General features: G+C 39.3%; 1 pseudogene; it reads right to left on the minus strand.

Annotated features, from left to right (window-relative positions):
• LOC110542445 (asparagine--tRNA ligase, cytoplasmic-like) overlaps positions 1 to 5,580 on the minus strand; it is a 43,490-nt pseudogene extending 37,910 nt beyond the window's left edge.
• Between the last annotated feature and the right edge of the window lie 420 nt (positions 5,581 to 6,000).

Raw genomic sequence — 6,000 nt, forward strand, 5'->3', positions numbered from 1 at the left:
GGGAGACTTCAACACTCCACTCTCACCAAGGGACAGATCAACTAGACAGACACCAAATAGGGAAATAAAAGCACTCACAAAATCCCTAAATCAAATGGACCTAATAGACATCTACAGATCGTTTCACCCAAACTCAAAAGGGTAGACCTTCTTTTCAGCACCACATGGAACCTTCTCCAAAATAGACCATATAGTGGGTCACAAAGCAAGCCTCAACAGATACAAAAGGATTAAAATAATCCCTTGTATACCATCTGACCACCATGGACTAAAGCTAGACATCAACAACAACAGAAACAACAAAAAGCCGACACGCACATGGAAACTGAACAACTTACTAGTCAATAACAGCTGGGTTAAGGAATAAAGAAAGAAAGAAATTAAAGACCTCCTAGAATTCAATGAAAAGGAAGGCACAACATACCCAAATTCATGGGACACATTGAAAGCAGTGCTCAGAGGAAAATTTATAGCACTAAGTGCCTGCAAGAAGAAATTTGTAACATCACATACAAACAACTTAATGGCCCAACTGAAAAACCTAGAAAAAAAAGAAGCAGATAAACCCAAGAGGAGCAGATGGCTGGAAATAATCAAACTAAGGGCTGAAATCAATCAATTAGAAACAAATAAAACTATCCAAAGAATCAATGAAACAAAAAGCTGGTTCTTTGAGAAAATCAACAAGATAGACAAACCCTTAGCCAAACTAACTAAAAAGCAGAGAGAAACTTATCCAAATCAGCAAAGTCAGAAATGAAAATGGGGACATAACCACAGACACTGAGGACATCCAAACAATTATTAGGTCATACTAAAAAAGCCTATATGCCACATAATTTGAAAATCTAAATGAAATGGATAATTTTCTTGACAGATTCCATCTGCCAAAACTAAGTCAAGATCAGGTAGAAAGACTGAATAGACCTATATCTCCCAAGGAAATTGAAGCAGTCATTAACAGTCTCCCCTCCAAAAAAGGCCTGGGCCAGATGGTTTCAGCGCAGAATTCTACAAGACCTTCAAAGAAGTGCTAACTCCAATTCTCCTCAAGCTATTCCACAAAATAGAAACAGAAGGAACACTACCAAACTCATTCTATGAAGCCACAGTCACCTTGATACCTAAACCACACAAAGATCCAACAAAAAAAGAAAACTTCAGACCTATCTCTCTTATGAACAATGACGCAAAAATACTCAATAAAATACTTGCAAACCGAATCCAAGAACATATCAAAGATATCATCCACCATGACCAAGTAGGCTTCATCCCAGGCATGCAAGGGTGGTTCAACATACGGAAATCCATCAATGTAATCCACTACATAAACAAACTGAAGGAGAAAAACCACATGATCATCTCCTTAGATGCCGAAGAAGCATTTGACAAAGTCCAACACCCATTCATGTTTGAAGTCTTGGAGAGATCAGGGATACAAGGCACATACCTAAAGATAGTAAAGGCAATATACAGCAAGCCTATAACTAACATCAAACTCAATGGAGAGAAACTTAAATCAATCCCACTGAAATCAGGGACAAGACAAGGCTGCCCATTGTCTCCATATCTCTTCAACATAGTACTTGAAGTCCTAGCCAGAGCAATAAGACAACTAAAGGAGATCAAGGGGATACAAATCAGAAAGGAAGAGGTCAAAGTGTCACTATTTGCAGATGATATGATAATATACATGAGCGACCCCAAAAACTCAACCAGAGAACTCCTTCAGCTGATAAACACCTTCAGCAAAGTGGCAGGATACAAAATCAACTCAAAAAAATCAGAAGCCCTCCTGTATACCAAAGACAAAAAGGCTGAGAAAGAAATTAGGGAAACAACACCCTTCACAACAGCCACTAATAACATAAAGTACCTTGGTGTGACTCTAACCAAGCAAGTGAAAGACCTGTTTGAGAAAAAATTCAAGTCTCTGAAGAAAGAAATCAAAGAAGATATCAGAAGATGGAAAGATCTCCCGTGCTCATGGATTGGTAGTTTTAACATTGTGAAAATGGCCATCCTGCCAAAAGCAATCTACAGATTCAATGCAATTCCCATCAAAATACCAACTCAATTCTTTTCAGACCTTGGAAAAAAGATTCTCCACTTCATATGGAGAAACAAAAAACCCAGAATCTCCAAAACGATCCTGTAGGACAACAGATCATCTGGAGGTATCTCCATCCCTGATCTCAAGCTGTACTACAGGGCAACAGTAATAAAAACTGCATGGTATTGGCATGGAAACAGAAAGGAGGATCAATGGAACTGCATAGAAGATCCAGAAATAAACCCACACACCTATGAATACTCAATATTTGACAAAGAAGCCAAATCCATTCAATGGGAAAAAGACAGCATCTTCAACAAATGGTTCTGGACCAACTGGATGTCTACATGCAGAAAAATGAAAATAGATCCATATTTATCACCCTGCACAGAACTAAAGTCAAAGTGGATCAAGGACCTCAACATAAAACCAGATACTCTTAATCAATTGAAAAAAAAAAGTGGGGAACAGCCTAGGACTCATTGGCACAGGAGACAACTTCCTGAACAGAACACTAACAGCACAGGCTCTAAGAGCAACAATCAATAAATGTGACCTCATGAAACTGAAAAACTTCTGTAAAGCAAAGGACACTGTCATCAAAACAAAACGACAGCCTACAGATTGGGAAAGAATCTTCACCAATCCTTTATCTGACACAGGGCTAATATCCAGTATATATAAAGATCTAAAGAAGCAGAAAAGCAACAAACTAAGTAATCCCATTAAAAAATGGGGAACGGAGCTAAACAGAGAATTCTCGAAAGAGGAACATCGAATGGCAGAGAAACAGTTGAAGAAATGCTCAACCTCATTAGCCATCAGGGAAATGCAAATCAAAACGACCCTGAGATTTCACCTTATACCCATCAGAATGGCCAAGATGAAAAACTCAAGTGATACCACATGATGGAGAGGTTGTGGAGAAAGGGGAGCCCTCCTCCATTGCTGGTAGGAATGTAAAATGGTACAACAACTTTGGAAGTCAATCTGGCGCTTTCTCAGGCAATTAGGAGTAGTGCTACCTCAAGACCCAGCTATACCACTCCTAGGTATATACACAAAATTTGCTCAAGTACACAACAAGGACATTTGTTCAACCATGTTTGTAGCAGCTTTATTTGAAATAGCCAGAACTTGGAAACAACCCAGATGTCCATCAACAGAGGAATGGATACAGAAATTGTGGTATTTTCACACAATAGAATACTACTCAGCAATCAAAAAGGAGGAAATCATGAAATTTGCAGGCAAGTGGTGGGATCTAGAAAAGATCATTCTGAGTGAAGTATCCCAGAAGGAGAAAGACAAACATGGTATATACTTGCTTATATAGACCTACAAGATATGATAAACATAATGAAATCTACACACCTAAAGAAGATAATCAAGAAAGTAGACATGGGCGAAGATGATCAATCCTCATTTAGAAAGACAAATGGGATGTGCATTTAAGGTATGACAGGAATCTACCACAAAAGGCATTTGAAAGACTCTACCTAGCAGTGTTTCAAAGCAGACACTAAGACTCACAACCAAACCCTCGGCAGAGTGCAGGGAATCATATGAAAAAAGGGGAGTTAGTATGATATGGAAAGGATTGGAGCTCTACGAGGACCAATCCGGCACAGCATCTTTTCTGAGACTGACACTCAACCAAGGACCATCTATGGATATAACCTAGAACTTCTGCTCGTATGTGGCCTGTGGTAGTTCAGTAACCAAATAGTTTTCCAAAGTAAGGGGAACAAGGAATATTTCTAACAGGATCTCAAGGGCAGGCTCCTTGACACCCCCCCCCAGGGGAGGGGCAGTCCTGTTAGGTCACAGAGGAGGACTCTACAGCCAGCCCTGAAGATACCTGATAAAACAGGGTCAAATGAAAGGGGAGGAGGTCCTTACCTATCAGTGGACTTGGAAAGGGGCAAGGAGGAGACCAGGGAGGGAGTGTGGGTTTGGGTAGGGAATGAGGGAGCGGGATACAGCGGGGACACAGAGTTAACAAAATGTAACTAAAAAGAAAAATAAAATTAAAAAACAAAAAACAAAAAACAAAACAAAACAAAACAAAACAAAAACAAACAAACAAAAAAAAAAAACATGTTCCCTAATGCTTCAGGGGCATGTGGTATGATGTGACACCTGTTGAGAATCAAACTTAGGAACTATTTCAGACCCAACCCATAGCATCCATTTTCTCTAATCTGTATACCAGTAGTAAGGGCAGGATTAATTCCTTCCCTTTTATATTCTTCTAGAATTTCTTCTTTCTTCAATGTGCATCGAGCCTCCCACCATCTCACCAATATTGGGCATCAAAATGTCAACAGATTCAGTAATTTGAGGAGCCTCAGGACATCACTGCACATAGGATTTAATCTCCACAGGAAATCAACACAGAATTATTGGTTCATTATTGGTGTCTATCATAAGTTTCTCTGGAGCTTTGGGAATATTATCTTCAACTTCATAGAAGATTCTGACTTATTTCTTTACACCATTTTCCTTTACTCATTAGATATCTCAAAATAGTTCATGAGTAAGAAATGCTGTTTGGGAGCTTTCATCAAGTCAGGTGTGAGGTCATGCACTATGCTTACCACAGGTGACTTCAAGAGTCTGTCTATCACATCACATACTAGGTCCTCTAAATGATTCAGGAGGTCCTCAAAGGTCAGGAAAGGACACTTTGTTTCTGCATGAGTGAATTCAGCCAGGTGTCTTTATGTTCCAAACTGTTTGGTCCTGTATGACTAGGCAATAGAAAACAAATAAACAAACAACTCCCAGGCCTAGAAGATAGATCACCAGGTACAACTGTGAGGATTAGGTCAAGAAATGCTTCTTCAAAATAGTCAAGCTTAAAGAATGTGGCCCCATTTTCTACCTTTGTGTGCTGCACCAGTGTAGGAGTAGTAATATTATAGTACTCTTTTTCAAAGAAGTGATCCCTTAAACACCTGGTGATCATGGATCATGCTGTCAATATTTTGGACATTTTCTCTACTCAGATCATTATGTGCCAGTTGTTGAGCAAGGCATTCACATCAGATTTCTCATTGATTAGGATTTCAGCCCTTCTATCTGGGGACAGCTCCACTAGTTCCCAAAAATCATAACTCAGCTCATGGCCTCCTACAGCCTGTTTGCCCTTTCAAGTTAGGTTTAGTGTTCCCTGTTCTGCCACATTACTCTCAGTGGACAAGAATACTCCACTGTAACACTGACACAAATTATCTGACAAGATTTTGCCATCTCTCAACACCAAAAACCTTCCTTGCCTATGTAACCTGTAAACTCAGCCAAACACCTTTACTCTCATCCTATTAATGCAGAAATCTTTATACATGCCAGCTCTGGCAGGCTTGAGTCATTACTAATTATATATGTTTGTTTCATCCAGGTTCCCGTCTTTTAGTAATGTATCTTCTGCCTCTTTCTTCTCCTGAGAATAATTCTTCATTAGTTTTCTGTGCTACATTTTTTTTTTAAATTTTCTTCACCTGTGGTTTGCAAATAACATCCCACCTCTCAGTGTGTGTGTGTGTGTGTGTGTGTGTGTGTGTGTGTGTGTGCGAATCCACATAAATGGTGGAAAACACTCTTATTCAACTTATAAAATCCTTGTTTGATAAGTTGTGTGTTTTAAATGGTTTATTCTTGGCTGTATCTCTTTTTTCGTCATTTCTTTGTTGATCAGAGACATACAGCTCTACTAGCATTATGCTTGCAGCATCACTGATCACCTCTGAATTAACACTGCACCACATCTGCCCTGTCACCTCAACATGAACTGTTCTGATTATATTTTGATGGCAATTAAGAACACAGAGAAGAAGGTACAAGCACAGTTCTTTCTGCAAAAGACCACACAGTATATATTTAAAAAGGGCCTGTGCGAATCTGTCACAGCTACTGAACACTAGCATTTTAATTGGAAATCAGCC

The sequence above is a fragment of the Meriones unguiculatus genome, chromosome X (genome assembly GCF_030254825.1).
Source record: "Meriones unguiculatus strain TT.TT164.6M chromosome X, Bangor_MerUng_6.1, whole genome shotgun sequence".
NCBI lineage: Eukaryota > Metazoa > Chordata > Mammalia > Rodentia > Muridae > Meriones > Meriones unguiculatus.